A 21,621-nucleotide genomic window follows, 5' to 3' on the forward strand; every position below is an offset into this window, starting at 1 on the left:
CCCAGCAGTGACTGTTGGGGGCCCTGCAAGTGCTGAGGACCTCATCTGGGTCCTTGCACACACCAGGCATGCTCGCCTCACCCGTGTTGATTTTTAAAAATTAAATTTTTTTTTTTTTTTGCTTTTTGGGTCACACCCAGTGATGCTCAGGGGTCACTCCTGGCTCTGTACTCAGGAATTACCCCTGGCCGTGCTCAGGGGACCATATGGGATGCTGGGAATCAAACCTGGTTCGGCCGCGTGCAAGGCAAACGCCCTACCCGCTGTGCTATCACTCCAGCCCACAAAATTAAAATATTTTAAAAAATTATTTTAGGCACTATGGTCTACAATACTGTTCACAATCGGGGTTCATGCATGTAACACTGCAACCCCACACCATCCCCCCAGGGAAATACAGATCTGCACACCCATTCTTGGTTTGTTATACCTTTATTAGACTTCTTTGTATTCCACATACCGAAAGGATCTTGCTGTATATGTCCCCTCAATTCCTGGCTGACTTCACTCAGAACAGTATCTTCCAGTAGTGCCCAAATTGCATGAGTTCATCGTTCCTTCTTGCCGAGTACTGCATACAGGTACCAGCTCCTTTATCCAGTGGTCTGTTCTCAAATACTTGGGTTGTTTCCAGATTTGGGCAATCGTGAACAACGCTGCAATGAACATAGATGTACAGATATCTTTTCAGAATTTCTAAGAGTTCATGAAGTACTCAAAAAATCCAGATGAGAGAGGCTATGGGGTGGGGTGGGGTGGGGGGATACTCTGCAAAGTACCAGACATTCTAGTAAGGACTTGATTGCTTTGATCATTAGCTTTCCTGTCCATGATCCCTTTTTCTTGATACGTTTCAGCCACCTAGAATCTCATTTCCAATGGAAATCAAATGAATATACTATCAGTCAGCACTGACCATTTTTAAATCCTTCTCCTAACTTTGAAATGGGTCAAATATTGCTATGACAATAATAGCTGAAAAGGATCACTCTGGGCAAGATCTGAGGATTAAAAGTAGGTAAGGGATATTCTTGATGACCTTTCAATATTACAAACCACAATGCCCAAAAGTGGGGGGCGGGGAGAGAGAGAGAGAGAGAGAGAGAGAGAGAGAGAGAGAGAGAGAGAGAGAGAGAGAGAGAGAGAGAGAGAGAGAGAGAGAGAGAGAGAGGGGAAAAGCACCTGCCATATAGGCTGACGCGGTGGGGGATGGGGGGATGGGCGGGAACCTGGGGACACTTGTGCAGGGAAATGTACACTGGTGGAGGGATGGGTGTTGGAATACTATATGATTGAAATCTAATCATGAACAGCTTTGCGATGTCTATCTCACACTGACTCAATAAAAAAGAGTTGGAAAAAAAAAAGAAACGGATGAAATAAATAACAAAAACAACCCCAGCAAGTAAGGCACCTTGCACCAGGTCAGCCCAGGTTCAATCCTTGCTTCCCACCACATATGCTTCCCAGAGCCTTCCAGGAGTCATCCCTGAGCACAGAGCCAGGAGTAAGCACTGAGCACTCCTGGGTGTGGCCCTCCAAAACAAACAGAACCAAAAAGGAAAAAAAAGCCCATCTTCAGTCCCACATCCTGCGGGGCACCGGGTCTGAGTTCCTGGTCTGTGTCAGTATGTGCAGTGCCCACGGCCCAAGTGGCCAGAAGCCCCGGGAGTTATCAGAAATGAGTGTAGGCTCAGGCTGTTGGGGCCAGATGTGCACACGGGGCATTTTGGGACCCTCACTTCCCTGCTCACAATTAGTCAGCTCCTGGCGATGACAAAGAGACATCATGAAACGGTGGCCGGCTCTGTCTGTCCCAGAGAGGGAGCACCGTTTCAGAGTTATTTACAGAGAGCGAGCAGTGGTGAAGAGCTGCCACAGGGCCAGCAAATCTGTGTAGTGAGGAGAACAAACTCCCAAGGGGGAAAAAAAAAAAAGATGTTTTCTCTGGCTCGTTTCTCTCCTCATGTTCTACGTACACCTCCCGTGACTAACCCTGGGAGCCAATGCAAGCAGTAAGACCATCCCGCAGGGGCCTGGGTGATGGCTTCACGGCTCAAACACCCACCCTGTGAGCAGAAAGCAGCCCCACTGAGTCCCAGCGCCAGGGCCAGGAAGTACAACCCCAGCAGTGCAGCCGTCTGCGAACCCGGGTTGCCACAAGTAAGTTCTGCTCCGACGGCATGTGTTCAAGAACAGTCGGGAGATGTGTGAGCAAAGGACCCAAGGAGCGTGACTCCTCACAAGAACCCCCACGATTTGCGTGAGCACCACGTCCAAGGGTGTGTAAACCAGGTCACCACAACATTAGCAGAGCGAAGGAAATGAGAGAAAAGCCCCTCACCCTGGAACACTAGGGTTGAAACTGAGAGTGAAAAGGACCCCTGGGAGCCCTGGGCTTCCCGGCTTCACTGACCGACTCAGCCGGCTCGAGTATAGACTGGCTCTGACCTGTGTGTAGTGACAGGGCTGTCTTCCCAGAAGACTGGAGGGACCTGCATAAGGGTTGACACTGAACAGCTGTGGACTCCCGGGGTGCTGCTTTCACTGGGTGGATGCATGCACAAAGCACATGGAGCACAGGGAAATGAAGTAGAGCCATTTCCTTAGCTTAAAGAGACGGCTGTAGATTAATCTAACCGTGCACAGGAGTGTAATGAAAGTGAGATGAAGCACATCAAGAAATAATCCGAGGGGGTCGGAGAGATAGCACAGGGGCCCTTGAATGTGGCTAACGGTAGTTCTGCATCGCTCTCCCCTCCCTCTCCCCCTCCCATCCAGCACAACCCTAGAGAATCCTAAGGACAGAGCCAGGAGTAAGCCCTGAGCATGACTGGGTGTGGCCCAGAAACCAATCAGTAGAAATAATGCAGAATGGCCATTGGCCACCACAGAACTACTCTACAGAACTGAGTTTACTGAGGGTGGGGGGTGTGGAGATGGGTGGGGAGGGGCCTGGAGACAATGCTGGTGGGAAACAGACATTATTGGTGAAGGATGTGGTATTTTAAATGCTGTATGGATAAGACCCTACTATTAACAGTATTGCAAATCAATATACAACAATTATAAGAATAGAACAAACGGGGCCAGAGTGATCGTACAGGAAGTAAGGCTTGGACATGGCCAACCCAGGTTCAATCCCCAGCATCCCATCACCCTTGAGCCTGCCAAGAGTGACCCATGAGTGCAGAGCTAAGAGTAAGCCCGGAATACCACTGGGTGAGGCCCCCGAATAAAAAGACAAAAGGAAATAATTACTCAGGAGCAGCATTTGCTCTGGCACCAAAGGCCACATGTCATGAATCAGAACTATCTGCTACACATTGCACACACCGTCTTGGCCACTACCCTCACCATAGCAGCCACTGCTCATTATTACAACCTCCTGGGCATCATCTGTCTCCTAGAAAATCAAAATGCACCTGCAAAGGGAGGAGACTGTTCTTGTCTATGTCCCAGCATCCAGCAAAAACCCAGTGAGTATCTATGCAATGGACATGCAGCCTAGGACAGGAAAACACACCTTGATACTAGAGATGCATACATGATGGTGCCACATTACCTGCAGGAAGAAGCGGATGCTCCCACAAGGGAAATGGTCCTACATACACACAGAGCATGCGGCTTCCATGGGGCCAGCAATAACTGAGCTTCTCGGAGCCCTAGTGACTTCTGAGCAGAGTCCTTAGAGCTGATGCACATACCAGCCACATAAAGAAATCAGTCCTAATTAGTAATAATAAAAAGGGCCGGTAAGGTGTTTGCCTTGCATGTGACCTGGCCCCATGCATGGTTCCCTGAGCCTTATGAGGAATGATCCTTGAGTGCAGAGACAGGAGTAAGCCCTGAACACAGTTCGGTGTGGTTCCAAACCAAAAATAACAACAACAACAACAGTAATGAAAACATCCATCATTAAATAGTGGTCATCAATGATATAAGAGTGATGAAATCCTGCCACTGGCAATCACATTAAATTGATATTAAGGTTTTTTTAATTAAAAATTTGAATATATATTACATATTTTAAGCACAGCAGGTAGGGCATTTGCGTTACACGTGGCCGACCTAGGTTCAATTCCTCTGTCCCTCTTGGAGAGCCTGGCAAGCTATGGAGAGTATCTCGCCTGCACGGCAAAGCCTGGCAAGCTCCCCGTGGCACATTTGATATGCCAAAACAGTAACAACAAGTCTCACAATGGAGATGTTACTGGTGCCTGCTCGAGCAAATCAATGAGCTATGGGATGACAGTGATACAGAATATATCATATACATTAAATACAAAATATGAAATACTTTAATATATTCTTTTTCTAAATAGTTACATGCTAAATTTAATTCAATAAAATATTTTAAAAGTTGTTTAGTTTACACAGCAGTGGGCTAACATAGTGTGGTTTTCTCTCCGGTCATTTCAAATCCAAGAGACGGCGCCTGCCCTGCACGGACACTGCCTTTTAACTCTGAAGCACCCATGCTCACACTCATAGAACGATGCCCTGGGACTGAACTGGTCAGGTGCTAGACTTAACACATCCCTCAATGTCTAGTTGTGCAGTTAAATGTTTTTAAATACGTTTTGAAAAAATTCACAAAGCTTCTGGTTAAAACTTCATTTTAATATCTTTATGAACCTAATGTCTTTAGGCAAGAGTCTTTCAGTACAATTAATGTTTGGCCTTTGGGACAAGGGAGATGGCCCCCGGGTTAACGTGCATGCTCTGTGTAGAAGAGATAGGAGTTCAGCTGCTGATACTGTATGGCCTCTCAGGTATCTGTGGGAGCAACCCCCAAGTCCTGCAGTGGACGGAGCCCATGAGCACTACCAGGACTGACTCCCAAAGAGAAGCAAAGAAATAAACCAAAAGAATGATGTTATTTCTAAATTTTTCAAGAGGAGAGTATCACCATCTCCTTGTCTGTGCAAACCAGCAATAACACAGGCGTTCACTCTGCGATGCACAGATTTCGTTAAGGATCTGATGAAGGAAAGCAGATAATGAAGTGAAAACCAGATGAAGGCCACTGGGTGAGAATCCTGTGTGGACATGCTGGTGCCGGAAAATACAGCCAATTCTGAGCTGCCTGTGGTAGCAGAGAAAGTACACATATGTGAACAGAAACACCTTCAGACATACAAACCACATGCTAATTTTTACTTTTTTACTTTTCCATGTAAGAGTAAAATGTGCTGCTTAAAAAAATTAATGACCCACAAAGTAAAAGCTTCCAGTATGTTACACCTTCCCATCACATTTCCTAGAAATGTCTGTTCACAGGAAATAGACACTGTTCTCAGAATTTCTCTCATGTGGAGATAAATAAGTGTATGTGTTGTATCGTTCTGTTTTGTGTATGCAGAAGTGGGCTAATTCCATACAAAAAGTACTACTTATTTTTCATAATTGTTCATAAGCATCTTTCCATATTAGTAATGAAAGTCCATCTATCTTTTTATACTTTTCACTTTTAAACAATTTTGCACTACATGTTGTTTTTAAAATGTAATGCATTACTAATGTCTATCAAACTGACATCTGTACTCAAATTATGTCAGAAAATTAACAATATAACTTATGGCTTATTCCAAGGATGTTGCCCAAATGTCACCAATACTGTCATTCTCCAATCCAGAATCCCAGATTGCATTTAGCTGCTATGTCTCCAGTCTCCTTTATTCTGAATTCATCCTTCCGTGCTTTATGTTTCATTTTTCTTTTTTCTTTTTGGGTCACACCCGGCGATGCACAGGGGTTACTCCTGGTTCTACACTCAGGAATTACTCCTGGCAGTGCTCAGGGGACCATATGGGATGCTAGGATTCGAACCCGGGTTGGCTGTGTGCAAGGCAAATGCCCTACCCGCTGTGCTATCGCTCCAGCCTCTTTATGTTTCATTTTTGAAGACCAGTTTCTGGTAGAATGCTCCTCAGTTTAGATTGATCTGATGTTTCCACATTATTAAATTCCCACATTTTAAAAATCTCTGGTTGTAGCACAGAAAGCAAAAAATGAACTGGGAGCAGCCGTGTTCAAAAAGTGATGAAGAAATGTCAAAGGGGGCACATTCTGAACACCATCCCAGTGACCAAATGTGAGCTCATGTTGTTTGGAGCTAGGGATCATACCAATGTAATAACTTGCTCAGGTAAGTCATTGAAGCTGTTTTATCATTGTTATTTTTTAAATAATAAAGGAAAGCTCTCCCAACTGATAAATGTAGAAACAATGATGACATAAGACAACACTATCAAATATAGCCAAAGTATCAAGCAGTCATTAATAATGGATGCTAAAATTAAGAACAGTTTTGGGAAAACCAGTCTTGGGATCATTTCAGAAAAATCTTCTGATTATTCAGCATAAAGGGGATAAACTTAATAGTGGAGGAGAAACTTGAAGGACTCCACCAACATTAAGTGATCAAGGCCACCAAGGATAATGGGACGTCCTATCTTGCTCCTGGGACCGTTGTGCCTCCTGGAGATCAGTGAGGCTGTCTTCCAGATTCTGCTGCTGGACCAAGGTCGTGGCAAGACTATCTTTGGAAATTTGCTTTATTCTTTCGAGTCATGCCCAGTGATGCTGTTGGCTCTGCACTTAGGAATTACTATTGGCAGTGCTTGGAGGACCATATGGAATGCTGGGGATTGAACCTGGGTCAGCCACATGCAAGGCCAATGCCTTACCCGCTGTATTATTGCTCTGGCCGCAAATTTGCTTTATTTTTTTTCTAAAAGGATGGACTCAACAGAAGAAACAGCAGGACCAAAGACTCACACACCGTACACTTGGTGAGGTCATGTCAACCCTGCCTCCAGAGAGGAGGCCCTATTCATCACCTGCCTGTCCACCCTAGCAGTCTTCCCTCTTTTCCCTGCCAACAATCTTTGCTCCACCCTGGCAGAAGGCTTAAAGCAGGACACGAGAAAGCCAGTGGCATGACGTCAGCACCTGGGCAGACGCAGTCAGGAGTGTGGGCTTCAGAAAAACTGGGAGCATGTGGGAATGGACAGCTTTTCTAGGGTTACACCAGGTCAGGGCTTTCGGTCAAGCTGGCATCAGCAGCAGGCACATGGAAATAGGACAGTAGGGAGAAGGCCAGGCTGGAACGTGACCGCAGGTGCCTCCGAATTGGACATTCGGGAATAACTCCAGAGCTTGAACTTGGACCGATCCTTATTTGGCCTCCACTCCAGACATCTGTTATAACTTCTTCAAAGCAGAAAACAAGGCTAAGTGTAGTAAGACGACTTCATGGCCAAACTTGTCCATAATTAACTCCAACCCTTGGGTTAATTTTACAAACCATTTCATGTCACCACATGTGGGGGGGAAAGCACTGAGTTACCTTCAGAGGTAACAAAGAACAGAAATGCATACAGGGAAAGTTACTTAACCAGGATCTCACTGCAGGGGACAATGCAAAGGGTTCGGCTGTGGAGGCCTTGTTCAAGGGCTAGCTGGAGAGAGAAAAGCAGAGGGAAAAGCACCTGCCTCGCGCACAGCTGATCTGGGTTTGAAACCTGGCACTGCATATAGTTTCCTGAGCACCATCAGGAGTGATCCCTGAGGGCAGAGACAGGAGTAAACAAGAGTACTTTCAGATGTAGTCTCCAAAGCAACCCCCCCCCCCAAAAAAAAAGGCGTCTATCTGGAAAGTGATGCTCCTAACTACCGTATGATTGTATGTGAAGACACGGCCCTTGCGGGTACAGTCAGCCTAAGTCACGTGATAGAGGGGAAGCCCTGACCCAAAAGGATCAATGCCCTTTTAAGACGACACTCAAAATGGAGTACACACACACTCTCCTCCCCCGCCATCCCTCTCTCCCTGCACTCATGAGAAGGTGCTCATCTGTGTTCTGGAAACAGGTGTGTTTTCTGAGCTAACTCAGCTGAAGTCTGAGTCCCAGACTGCTCTTCTATGTTGTTCTCATTCTTCAGTACTAGGAATTCTTAGGGAGAAAGTAATAATACATGTAGCACTGCAGTATTGTCATCCCATTGTTCATCAGTTTGCTTGAGCGGGTACCAGTAACGTCTCCATTGTGAGGCTTGTTGTTACTGTTTTTGGCATATCGAATACTCCATGGATAGCTTGCCAGGTTCTTCTGTGCAGGTGGGATACTCTTGGTAGCTTGCCGGGCTCTCCAAGAGGGATGGAGGAATCAGACCCAGCAAACGCCCTACCCGCACAATAATATGTGTAAATGAAAATAATTCTTTTTTAAAACTCCTTTTTTAAAACTCGAGTTATAGTACAGCAGACTTGTACAGGGTGTTCTCCTTGCATGTGGCCAACCCCAGTTCAATCCCTAGCACCCCATCTGGTCCTGTGAGCCTGCCGGGAGTGATCCCTGAGTCCAGAGCCGGAAGCCCTGAACACTGCTGAACACAGGACCCAAAGCCTACCGCCCACCCCCCACAAAAAGGGGAAAGCAATTTTTTGTTGTTCTCAGCTACACATTGGTGGTGTTTAGCTACAGCATCCTTAGCACACAAAGGTACCATCTATGTGGACAGTTCACCAGGGGGACGCTTGACATAATGCAACGTCCAGTACACAGAAGGCGCATAAAAAAAATCAGCTGATGCTGTGGATTCTCGTCACATTTGGGCTCCGTGAGCAGTCTCGAGGAATGTCTGTAGCTAATCGCACGGCGCCCGACACCACATCCCAGCACTGGCCGCCCTGGGTCTTGCTGGCAAGAAGGCGAGAGTTCCCACGTGTAGATGGCAGGGTGCCAAGTCAAGGACAGATAGAGCTGCTGTGGCACTCACTGGAGGCACCACCTTCAGGGCATGTCTCGACATGAGCAAGAAGTAAGAGAAGGCTGGAGAGCATACAGTGAGTAAGACAACTGCCTTGCATGTAGCCAATCCAAGTTTCATACCCAGCTCCCCAAACTATTCCCAGAGCCTCATCAGAGTGATCCCTGAGCCATGAGTCAGCCAGGAACACTGCTGAGAGTGGCTCAGCAACCCCACCGTCCCGCCCCGCCATTCTAAAGAAGCCAAAAAGACTGTCAGTCCCAGGGGACCATGGTGAGAGGAAAGGACCACAGGAAGTATGCCCAAATCAGCCTCTGCAGGGCACCCCATGAAGGAAAGCCCCCAAGAAGCACCCAGCCCACGCTTTCTCCCTGGGCCTGCCTCACTTCTCCCTGCTCTGTCTGATTTTGAAAAAGCTGTTTCCACCCTGCCCGGACAGACACAAGTCCCTGGAGACCGAGAGGAGCATCCCCCGCCCCGACGCCCTGGGGACCACTGGCCACTGTGGAAAACCCAAAGCCCCAGTCTTCGGTGTGCAGCAGGCCGTGAACATGGGGGCAGCGGGTGAGGTCCCCTGGTGTAGCCACGGGTGAAGACCGTGGTGGGGGAGTGAGACATGGGGCTTCCCGGCATCGGGCTGGGGCAAGCCAGGCTTCCAAGGACAGGCAAGCGTGAAAACCTACTTTGAGTTCCGCTGAGAGCAGAAGATGCCCCCTATTTGGAACCACAACACCCAAAAGGAAAGAGAGACATCAAATTGGAATGCCCTGCTACAGAGGCGGGGTGGGGTGGGGGGGATGGGACTTGGGGGGTGGGAGGGATACTGGGTTCATGGGTGGTGGAGAATGGACCCTGGTGGAGGGATGGGCTCTTAAACATTGCATGCGGGAAAAACAAGCACGAAAATGTGTGAATCTGTAACTGTACCCTCACTGTGACTCACTAATTAAAAAATAAATAAATTTAAAAGAAAAAGAAGATGGGGGGTATACCTCGTGAGCCAATCAAAGTTCCCGCCTGGCAGCCGCACCAAGACGCTGCTTGAGAGGGCAGAATTTCAGATAAAGAGTTCATCAGTGACTAAAAAAGGGACCTGAGCTGTGGTGGCTGCCAAGGGGGAAGAACACCCCTTTCAGATGAGGTGTGGGGTGTTATCCACCAAGCTGGAACTAGGGGAGGCCCTGCAGAGTCGGGGTGTCACCTCTAGATTACTGCAAGCAGGGAAGCTCGTTCCAGACTATGAAATCAAAGGCCTCTGCTGTGCACATCACAGAACCTGGTTCAATCCCAGGCACCCTGCAAGGTCCCCTGAGCAAGCCCCAGGTGTGACCCCTAAGAACAGAGACTGGAGTACACTCTGAGCAGAGTCAGGTATGACACCCCAAGAGAAGGCAGCCTTCCCCGCCACCAACCACACCCAAAGTCCTTTCATGCTGGAGGCAACAGCTATCATCAGGCACTCGCTGTGCTGCCAAGGGCAGCAGCTAATTGGGAGAATGTGGGAGCAGGGGGGGAAATAGAAAGGGGGCAGCCATGCCCTGCCCTCACCCCTGCTTCCGGTCTCCAACGGAGATTGGGATCTGGCCAGGCCGCACGAAGAGACCATGGACTGGCAACTGCTCCCTTGCTACCAAACAAGCACCCAAAACTGCACAAAGCACAAGCCAGCGACCGACGGTCTCCCAGCCTCCCAGCCAGCCAGCATTCTGGACGGCCCCCCATCCCCAGGTCACTGTCCAACTGTGTCCTCTCTCTCCAACTCCTCTTGACTCCTGCGCCCAGACCATGTCCCAGGGGACAGTGCAGTGGCTTCTGTCCAGGAAGGCCTTCGAACCTCTCCATCCGTTTGGGTTACAATCTCACAATGATCAAACACCCATCCCTCCACCAGTGCACACTCCCCACCACCAATATCCCAGGTATACCCCCCCTTTCCCACCCTCCCCTGCCTCCATGGAGGACAATATTCCCCATACTCTCTCTCTACTTTGGGGCATATGGCTTGCAACACAGACACTAAAAAGTCATCATGTTTGGTCCATTATCTACTTTCGGCATGCATCTCCCATCCCAACTGGTCCCTCCAGCCATCCTTTTCTTAGTGATCCCTTCTCTATTCCATCTGCCTTCTCCCCTGCACTCGTGAAGCAGTCTTCCAGCTATGGGGCAATCCCCCTGGCCCTTGTATCTACTGTCCTTGGGTGTCAGCCTCATGTGATGCTATTCTATACTCCACAAATGAGTGCAGTCCCTCTATGTCTGTCCGAGGGCATCTTCTTTGCCTTCAAGCAGTCAAACAATGGCGTTTGGACCTCAGACCAACAAAGCTTATAGTCGAGGAGGAAAGCAAGACTCAGAATACCCAGACCCTTCCTCCCAGCACAGGAATGAGCAAATGCGGCCATGTCCCATCCTATGACCTCTCCCCTCCACCCTCTCCCGCTTGACGGCCCCCACCCCCATCCATCATCTGCATGACCCAGCCCTTCAGCACCCCACTCCATCTCCAGCAAGGGTAGGGCTGAAGCTTACTCAGAGGGCCACCACTTAAATGATAGGTTCTCTATTATTTTCCCTCTTCTTTTTTTCCTGTGTGTGTGGAGGGGGAAGGGGCGCTCAGGGAGCCCTGAAAGCTACTCCTGGAGAAACTCCATCAAACGGGTCAGTGCCAGGGTACGAGAAGCAATGATGCTTCAGCCCATGCTAAGGACCAACAGGGCCACTCTGGCTGTGCTTGGGGGCACCAGATCCACACATGTGGAACTCAGAGGTCACATGGTACCAGGATAAAACTGAGGCCGAGTGCATGCAAAACTTGTGCCTTGATCCCTAAACTCTCTCCCTGGCTCATTTTCCTTTTTTTTTTTTTTTGGGGGGGGGTGTTGTTATTTTCTTTTTTTTTCTTTTTGGGTCTCACCTGGCAATGCACAGGGGTTACTCCTGGCTCTGCACTCAGGAATTACTCCTGGCAGTGCTCAGGGGACCATATGGGACGCTGGGAATCGAACCCGGGTCGGCCGCGTGCAAGGCAAACACCCTATCCGCTGTGCTACTGCTCCAGCCCCGGTTGTTTTTTTTGTTTTAGGGCAACACCAGGTGCTGCTCAGGGGTTACTTTTGGCTCTGCTGAGGAATCACCTCTGGTGGGCTTCGGGAACCAAATGGGATACCAGTGATCGAACCCAGGTTGGCCTCCTGTTACCCTGTCACTCTGGCCCTTCTTTTTTTTAATGCAGTATTTCTTCTTCCCTGTTTTAAATGAGGAATGTCCTCACTCCAGTATTTGTAAACTGCTCCATTTGATTTCGCATGGATCGGAAGTCAGGGCACCTGAACTCTCAGAGCAGTCCTTGAGGCCCAACAGCCCCCCGTGCTGGGACAGGACAGGTTAGCTCCCCAGCAGGAAGGATGGAAGCTATGCTCTCGGTGCCCGGCTTTCTGCAGAACGTGTCCTCTTCACCACCTCTCTTCCTGCCTGGACCCCTGCGCCAGCAAACTGACAAAACCGCAGAGACCACGGCATGGAGCAGGTGGGTGGGAGTTGACCAAACACTGAGTGGGAAAGAATGCAACCAGACTGAGAGCAAGAGCAGGCACCCGCCACACCTGTGTAAGGTCCTGGGTTTGAGTCTCGACACTGAAAAAAGGAAAAAGCTCATGTTCTAAGCACCAAGGTCTGAGCAAAGGCTTGACACTCAAGAGGCCCTGGCTCCACCTCTGCTTCCTTGGGAGGGAAACTTCTAGTCTTCCAAGCACTGCAGAGCTACCCCCAAGCAACGGAGCTGGCAATGGTCCCTCTCCCACCACTAGGTATGACTCAAGGTGGCCAAGGACTCGGAGGAAGACAGTGCACAAGAGAGATGGTGGCATGGGCATTCATCACTAATTTCATCACAACCAAGGGCTAGCCCTGCTGAATCTTGAGCGTTTCCAGCTCCCCAGATAAATCTGGGAGAGCTGAACCGGAAGCGGGAGCGCTGGAGAGAAAGCCAGAGGCCAGCCGGGAGGTGGAGGAGGGAGGAGGGAGTGGAGGGGGAGGAAGGGAAGAGGCAGCAGGCAGCACACCTGTGTGGCGCCCCCTGCTCCGTGGCACTGACATCCATGGGGCAAACGTCCCCTCATCGGTAAAAGCATCGGAACGTCATATGTAGCTTGAACAAAGGACGAAGCCTGAAACCCTGCAGAAGGGCACGGATGGCAGAGGCCTGGGCTTCACATACTCTCCGTGAGAAGACTCCTGTTTGGCCAGGCTGACTCTCACAGGCCTCAGCAGCGCCGAAGAGGAAATGAGATGACACAGGTAAGGCGCTGGGGAACGATGAATATTACCTGCCGATGGTGATTTGATCATTATCGTGGGCCGTACTGGCAGCATCGTGATCGCTGTCATCATACCCCCTCCCCCACCGGCTCTCCTCTGCCTGGTCGCTGCAGCCCACCGGCTGCCTTCCTTGGGAGGCGAGCTGCCGGGCTGACTGGGGAACACGCCGGAGGAACAGAGGCATGGGCGGATTCCTGCGAAAGAGGAAAAGTGCAGGTTGGAAAGGGGTCGGACCACAGGGTCATGGGGCTACCTCCAGGAGCAGGACGCCAGGATTGCTGGTAGAGAAAAGAGGGAGTGTGGAAACAAGCAGCAAGGCCTGGCCTGGGGAGAACCCGAAAGTCAGGACACGGAAGAGAGAAAGAGCCTTACGGCAGCTTGCGGTGCTTTGTGTTTTTCTCTGTAGTTTAATATTTATTAAGACACCGTGATTTACCATGCTGTTCATAATAGAGCTTCCGGGCTTACATTGTCTCAACACCAATCCCACTACTAGCATCCTGGCATCCCTTCACCAGTGTCCCCAGGTCCCCTCCCCCTGCCGGCAGACACATCACTGTCACTGTCATCCCGTTGCTCATCGATTTGTTCGAGGGGGCACCAGTAACGTCTCTCATTGAGACTTATTGTTACTGTTTTTGGCATATCCAATATGCACGGGTAGGTTGCCAGGCTCTGCCACTCGGGCTTAATACTCTCAGTAGCTTGCTGGGCTCTCCGAGAGGGGCGGAGGAATCGAACTCGGGTCCACAGCATGAAAGGCAAACGTCCAACCACTGTGCTATCGCTCCAGCCCAGGCAGACACATAACAAATACATTTCATATTACTTGATCTTCTTTTATTCCTTTTTTTGGGGGGGTTGTTTTAATTTGTTTTGTTTTGGATTTGGGGTCCAACCCCAAAGATGCTCAGGGTTTATCCCTGGGTCTGCACTCAGGGATCACCCCTGGCAGTGCTTGGGGAACCATTTGGGATTGTCAACCATGCAAGACACTTGCCTCGACTTACCTGAAGGACTATCCCTGCAGCCCACAGGCTCCTTTTGTTTGTTTTGTTTGGGGGTGTGGGGGGGGTTACTCCCAGCAACGCTCAGGGGACCATGCAGAACTAAGGATTGAACCCACGGTTCTGGCATGCCCAGCAAGTGTTCTAGCCTCAGAGTGTTCAATCACTGATCTGCGGGTGTGCAAAGGCTGAAAACCAGCAATCTACCACAGTCGTTCTAACCCAGTCCGTGGACTGATATGCAAGACAGGAACCAGCCTGCGGATGTAGAAAGTTCCAGGCCTTTAATTCATCTCTTCAGCCCACTGGACTCTATTTTAAAAGATGAGGCTGTGAATGTTTCAAGGTCCTCAACAAGGATCAACAAAGAGTGGCCCAGGTTATGGTCTGAAATGTGCTCCTCCTCCATGCTTCTGAGTCTCCTGGGTCTCCGGTAGAGCACGAGATGGCTATTTTTTTTTTCTTAAGTATTCTATGGGCCAGTGGGTCTGGAGTCTGTTGAGAGCTTTTTTCCTCACTTTCGGACAGTCACCCACTTGCTGTGTCCTCACATGGTGCAGAGGGTAAGAACAAGCCCTCAGCTGCCTCACTTCCATTCATTCCATCAGTGCAGCCCCCTTGTGACTTTGTTTCACTCCAGTCACTCCCCAAATCCATAAACAGCCACATACCAGAGCCCCGACGCAAGAACAGAGCCACAAACCTCCAGTTCCAGATACTGTGCAAATATAATTAGTTTGAAAACATGGTGTTCCCCCAGTGCGTGCAAAAGTCTTGGAAGATGATGACTGTTTACGCACTCGGCTGTCTCTCCACTCCTGGGGGCTGCACCCAGCTTACCGTGGAAAGGTGGAAGGCGGGAGAGAAAAGCCCAGCACCAAGCCAGGTGCCTCAAAGTGCCGGGGGCTGGGATGGAGAAGGAACGCCACACACAGGCAGCAGCCCGAGTGCAGCCATGTTACCGTCAGCACCCTCCCACCACAAGGCTCGGTGCTCACCTCTCAGACTAAGTTCCTCACCTCTCAGAGAAATGAAGCCAGGAGAGGGCGGGGAGGGACAGAGGAGAGGAGAGGGGGGATAGAAGGTGATGCAGGATGAGAGGGGAGAGGAGCAGTGAGGAGAGGAGGGGGGAGCAGAGAAGAGAAGGTGGAGAGGAAAGAAGAGGGGAAGGGAAGGGATAGGAGACCAGAAAAGAAAAGAGGAGGGAAGGGGAGAGGAGGGAAGAGGAGAGGAGAGGAGAGGAGAGGAGAGGAGAGGAGAGGAGAGGAGAGGAGAGGAGAGGAGAGGAGAGGAGAGGAGAGGAGAGGAGAGGAGAGAGGAAAGGAGGGGAGGAGATAAAGGGGGGGAGAAGAGGAGAGGGGGATGAAAGGAGGGGAGGAGAGGGGAAGAGAGACACACCTGCACACCAGGTGAGTGAGAGACACAGAAGTGTGAGCGCCTCTCTTCGGAAGACCCACACTCAGGTTTGACATCTCCCACCAACGGAGGGAAATTCACCACCACCATCCCGGAGTCTCCCACGCCTTCATCTGGACAACACAGATGCCCTTGCTCAGTCTCGTCTAGCAAGAAAGCTGCCACAGACCTGGAGGCCTTAGCAAGCCAAAGGGTTCTCATGGTTCCGGAGGCAGAAGCCCCTGACCAAGGTGCTGACCAGTCAGGGTGGTGGTTTGTGGATTTTCTGTCCTCACGTTTTGGAGAGCAGAGAGGGAAGCTACTATCTGAGTCTCTGTGGATCCGGGCACTGGTTCCCCATGAGAACCTCAACTCACAAACTCCTCCCCGGAAGACACCTCCTTCTAAGACCAGCACACTGCAGACCAGAGTCGCAACAAACGCCTGTGGGGGAGGGGAGTCACTCACTCTCAGTCCCTAACGAGGGGGTCCTGGAAGTCAGCCTCAGTGTCCAGATGTTCCTCAGAGCAAGTGCTGCCCTTCTCTCTCCTTCCTTCTGCAAAGTGGCACGCTTTGTGGAGCAAAGAGCCAAGAAGAGGAAAGGACTTTATAAACTGTCAAGTCCCGAGAAAATGTCAGTGTTTCCTTTGTCTCCCAATGCAGACTGGGCAGGGATGGGGTGCTAAAGTGGGGGGGGGGGGGGGAGGGCACTATTAGCATCTTTCTGCCCTCAAGCCCAAACTCAGTGTTCCAGAAAATGCATGTCAATTCATCCCCAAAAATCCTCCCCAACATAACTTGAGCCCCAGTCATGATATTGAGTGAGGGGAGGGGGCCGGAGGGAGGGAGGGAGAACAAAGCCTCAATGCCTTTCTCCAACACTTACAGCTCAGGAAAAGGTGTAAGTGAGATGCAGCTGCATCTGGAAACAAAGTTTCCCCACTGGGAAGATGCTAAGAACTGGAGATTCCATGGAGGCAGAAATCGCTAGCAGTTTTGCATTCAGGCGGATCCGGTTCATTCCCAACACTGCAGGGTCCCCAAGAGCACCACAGGAAGCCACCGTGGAGCAGGGAATAGCCTCCAAGCACTGCCAGGTGTGCCTTGCCCCCCCCCCCTCTCTCTCTCTCTCTCACACACACACACACACATACACACACACACACACACACACACACACACACACACACACACACACACACACACACACACCCCAGAGAGATAGTACAGAATAGAGGTGCTTGCACTGCATCGCCCTGGCCACCAGTCTGAACCCCCAGCACCACCTCTGGCTCCCCGAGCACTGTGAGGGCTCACTCTGGAGCACACAGAGCAAGGGCTGCTGGGTGTGGCCAACCGTCCGATAGGAAGATAAATAATATAAATGAAAGTGAAGAAGGGGCTGAGGAAACAGTACAGCAGATCGTGAGCTTGCGCAGGATTGGCCCGAGTTCAATCCCTGGTGCCCCATAGGGTCCCCTGAACACCAACAAGAGTGATCCCTGAGCACACAACCAGGAGTAAGCCTGAGCATCAGCAGGCATGGCCCAAGAACAAAGGGAAAATTAAAAAAAAGAAAAAGAAGTGGAGTTTCCCAGCGGCCAAGGGCTTGGCTCAGAGTGGTGCCGGGCGTGCAGGAGGCGGCTGTTTGATCCAGCCGCTGGGCACCAGGTGCAGCCGGGAGGGACCTCCCCACCCCTGGCTGAATCGGAAAGAGAGAAGAAGTGCGCCATTTGCTCTGGTATTAATGATAAGAACAGGCCCCACAGCGGGCGCTGCTGGAGAGGTGGGACTGAGCAAAACCCGGTGACACTTTCATTTTCGGGATGACGGGGATGCCGCTCCCAGCTGCTCCATCCCCCGCTCCGGGCACTGCACCAGCCAGTGTGACAAGACCTTATCAGAAGCAGAAAATACAGGCCCAGGTTTCTTCCTAGAGAGACCCGACGCATCCTGGCTCCGTCTGCCCGCATGCTTTGGCACTAACTGAATTCTGTCTTCACTCCTGAAAATAAAATCCCGGGAGTCAAAAGCCTCGAGACAAAGCCACCAGACACAGCGGTGGCAAACAAGGCCAAGAGCCAGGGTTCGGGAAACGCGCATCCGTTTCAAGCGCTGTGCTCCACTCGGACCTGGAGCCCGTCTCAAGTTTCTGGCCAGTGAGCACAGGCCTGGCACACTCGTGTTCACAGACAGGCGGGCACTCTGGGCCAGCAGGGCCAAGAGATGCTACTAGGGAAGGGCAGGAAGGAGCAGGAGGGGGATGAAGTCAAGACGGCAGCACCTGCCTGGCAGGTGGGACCGGGGGAACTGAGCTGAGCACTGGGCGGCGGGATGAGCAGGAGCAGCTCCTCCTGCTGCTTGATCATTTACTCCCAGCACCCCCCCCCCCCCCGCCACGCGCGTGTGTGTGGAGAAGTCTGTCTACCCTGGAGCCAAGAGAAGTTTGGAGTGTGGGAAATGGCAGTGCCCAGGGGCCAGCGGGGGAGAAAGAGGTTGGGGGGTGGGGGTGGGGGGTGGGATCAGGCGGTCCAGGGGTCTCTGAGCGTCTGTTCCACGGTGCAGACGGAAGGGGAGGTTGCATGTGTGCAGACGTTTTAAACCCAGAGGTGGGCACACGGGCTGCCAGCACAGTGTCCACAAGTGAAATGTAAGGAGTCAGATACAAGGAGCCAAAGACCTCGAGACAAAACCACAAGAAGTAGCTACGGTCAACAAGGCCGAGAGCAGAGGTTCGGAAAACGCGTCCCGGTTTCAAGTGCCGCGCTCCCCGAGGACCTGGAGTCATTGGCACCAGCACAAAGGCTGGCTGGATTCCTGAACCCCTGTCCCAGCCCAGCCCACGCCAGTTCGGGGCTTGGATCTCAGCATCCAGCCCGCCCCCCACCCCGCCCCGCCACAGCAAGATTCTGGGGCCGTCCCTACCTTCGGATCTGCCCTGCCTCTTCTCCGCAGGCCTTGCTGCTCATGTGCACAGCCTCCGTGTCTGTCCAGTTTGCCCAGGGATGGGGTCCCAGCTTCCCACTCCCCTGCCCAGCCAGCTCCAGCCTGCAGGTCCACAGGTGGAAGCCTCAGAAATGGCCACAGAGGAGCTGAAGTGATATCACAGCAGGTGCATGCGGTTGACCTGTATTTGATTCCCAGCATCCCATATGGTCCCCTGAGCACTGCCAGGAGTAATTCCTGAGCACAGAGTCAGAAGTAACCCCTGTGCATCGCTGGGTATGACTCAAAAATGCTACAGAGAGAGAGAGAGAGAGAGAGAGAGAGAGAGAGAGAGAGAGAGAGAGAGAGAGAGAGAGAGAGAGAGAGAGAGAGAGAGAGAGAGAGGGAGGGAGGGAGGGAGAGAGGAGAGAGGGAGAGAGGGAGAGGGAGAGGGAGAAATAGCCTGGACTGTGAGAGGACCCCTGCAATAGAGCTTAAGGACCTTTCGGGTACACGAGGGTTCTCAGAAAGGTCATGCATCCCCCCACTCCCCAAGGAAGGCCTGTGAGCTGGAGACGAGGGCACCAAAAGACAATCATGCAAAGAGTGACCAGAGGGGCTGAGACCTCCAGGGCGGGTGGAAAGGCCTCTCACAGCTCAGGGCTCCTCGTAGGACCATTCCCACCTGTCCAGGCAGCCTCCCTGATGCTGACTGAGGGTCCGAAGCAGCCTCCCACACACTTAGACACTGGGCAGCCGTGCCCCCTCCCCTTGATGTAAGGGTAAGACTTCAAGGGCTCCACGTCCATCCACGTGCCACGGGACATCGCAAGACAAGGGGGATGGACAAGGCAAACACACTTTGAGGAAGTGAAAAGAAAGAAGATGACCAGCAGTCTGTGGAGAGCTCTCCCGGTGTCTCCACCAGGACACACTTTCTTAACCTGCCTTCTGCCTGCTGCGCCAGCTGTTTCCCCCTCCACCGCATCTGCTCCCCCACATCTTAGAAAAATCTGCCCAGGCCAGAGGTGAGTGGCCGACCTGGGTTTGATCCCGTGACACTGCACAGAGTCTCCTGAGCCCCGCCAAGAGGGAGCCCCGAGCAGGGTCACGAGTAAGTCCTGGGCATCAACCAAACAGAGTTTGCAACGGGCCTCCTTCTTTGCTCTGCGTACAGCTGATCCCCAATACCCCATCTGCCGTCTGAGCCCACCAGGCGTGACCCCGGAGCCAGGAGGAAGTCCTAAGTCCATAGCACTGGGTGCGGCGGAAAAAAGAAAAAAAAAAAAACACTAAAACTTTTTTAAAAAAGGTTCCTCTTTTGATTCTCATTCTCTCTCTCTCTCTCTCTCTCTCTCTCTCTCTCTCTCTCTCTCTCTCTCTCTCTGTGTCTCTGTGTTTCTGTCTCTCTCTGTCTCTCTCAATAAACCCTTCAGAGATAGAGCAGGTAGACAGGGGAGCAGGACCAGTAGTGACAGTATCATGGGGCCAGGCAGTCATCAGCTCGGTGAGGCGTCAGTGCACCCCAGGAAGGTGATTCTCAAGCTGTTTCCCCGCAGAAGACATAGAAGGAAGGACAGAAGGACCCAAGAGTGCCAGGCAGGGGCCAGAGTGATAGTAAAGTGGGTAGGGCACTTGCCTTGTGGCTTAGCCGGATCCAGTCCCCCCCCCTCCCCATATGGTCCCCTGAGCACCTCCAGGAGTGATTCCTCAGTGCAGAGCCAGGAGTAAACCCTGAGCACTTCTGGGCATAGCCCCCTCTGCTCCCCACCCCCACCCCCAAAAGAGTTCCATCCTGGCGGTGGGAAGGGACTCTCAGGGGTAGCATGAACAAATGAAACCCAGAGGAGGCCCTCCTGTGTGTGAGGACTTCCCTTCTGTGTCGGAGAGAAGTGACCCTCTCTCTGGAGCGGCATTCTCCCATTCTGTGCCCGCACATCCTCCCATCCTCCTCCTGTTTGGCAAATAAGGAAAAAGGGACTTGGAGAAACTTGATGTGTTCCTGGTGAAGCAGCCAATGGCTCTTGCCGGAACTGGTGACCCTGTGTCCTGGATGGCCTGGGGTAGCCCTGGCACACTAGGCTAGTCAGGAAGATCGAGACACAGGCTGGGCTGGGAAAAAAGAGGTCACACTCAAGATGCTCCCAAAGGCACGAAGGCCTGGTCTGGTCAGACCCCATTGCAACTTCTTGTCCTCTCCATAGTTAACAACCCTGTCATTGGCAGGGAGGGAGAGGGTTCCTTCCACAGCCAGGGATAGATGCAGAGCTCCCCGACAACCATCCAGGCACACAGTCCCACAATCATGTTCTGTGTGTCCCGGTATGCTGAGCAGCACACCCCAGTGTACTGCAGCACACCACCTATGTGGGGCTGGAGCAATAGGACAGCGGGTAGGACACTTGCCTTGCATGCAGCTGACCTGGGTTCAATCCCTGGCACCCCATATGGTCCTTGATCCCAGGAGTAATTCCTGAGTGCAGAGCCAGGAGAAAAGCCCTGAGCACCACTGAGTGTAGCCTAAAAACAAAATGAAGGAAAGAGGGAGTAAGAGGGAGGAGAGAGGGGTGGAGAGAAAGAGAGAGAGGGAGAGGGGGAGAGAGAGAGAGAGAGAGAGAGAGAGAGAGAGAGAGCGCCCCTTGGTCCCACAAGGCTCAAGAGAAGAAAATTCCTTATCTTAACTCTCAAAATTCCAAAATATCCCACTTCAGCTCAAGAAAAGAATGATTCTCAAGTTCCTCTGGAGAGTTGAATGGTCATGTAATTTTATTCAGATCCAAGACACCCAGGTCTATGGGGTTACAAGGAAATGAGAGAAATATCAATATCAATGTGTATGTTGAATAGATTAATAATGATTAAAACCTAAACATGAAAGCTTGTAACTATCTCATGGTGATTCAATAAAATTAAAAAAAAAGAGAGACGTTTCATTTTCATGCATTTGAAAATCAAAGATTATTTATTTACTCCATGCTGGATGAGAAACCTCGGAGGGTGGATATTAATCAAGCAACTAGTATGTGTCTATCACAGTGTTTAAAGACAGGGAAATCACTATGCCTCACGAGATCAACTTCAGTAGATTCCTGTTTTCTAAACGTCGTAAGTGGCTAGGCCACAGCAGAGAGTCAGGTCTTCCTGCCACCTCCCACAGCCCCCTGATCAATCATCATGTCCCCTTTCCCAAAAAAAC

General features: G+C 51.2%; 1 long non-coding RNA gene across 1 annotated transcript in view; it reads right to left on the reverse strand.

Moving 5' to 3' along the window:
- Positions 1 to 409: 409 nt before the first annotated feature.
- Positions 410 to 21,621, reverse strand: part of LOC129402250 (uncharacterized) — a 192,166-nt gene continuing 170,954 nt past the window's right edge. The window contains exons 3-4 of the long non-coding RNA XR_008628604.1: positions 13,107 to 13,292; positions 410 to 656 (exon numbers count right to left, since the gene is read on the reverse strand). This is a non-coding gene — a long non-coding RNA (uncharacterized LOC129402250). The remainder of the gene's footprint in view (positions 657 to 13,106; positions 13,293 to 21,621) is intronic.

The sequence above is a fragment of the Sorex araneus genome, chromosome 2 (assembly GCF_027595985.1).
Source record: "Sorex araneus isolate mSorAra2 chromosome 2, mSorAra2.pri, whole genome shotgun sequence".
Classification (NCBI taxonomy): Eukaryota; Metazoa; Chordata; class Mammalia; order Eulipotyphla; family Soricidae; genus Sorex; species Sorex araneus.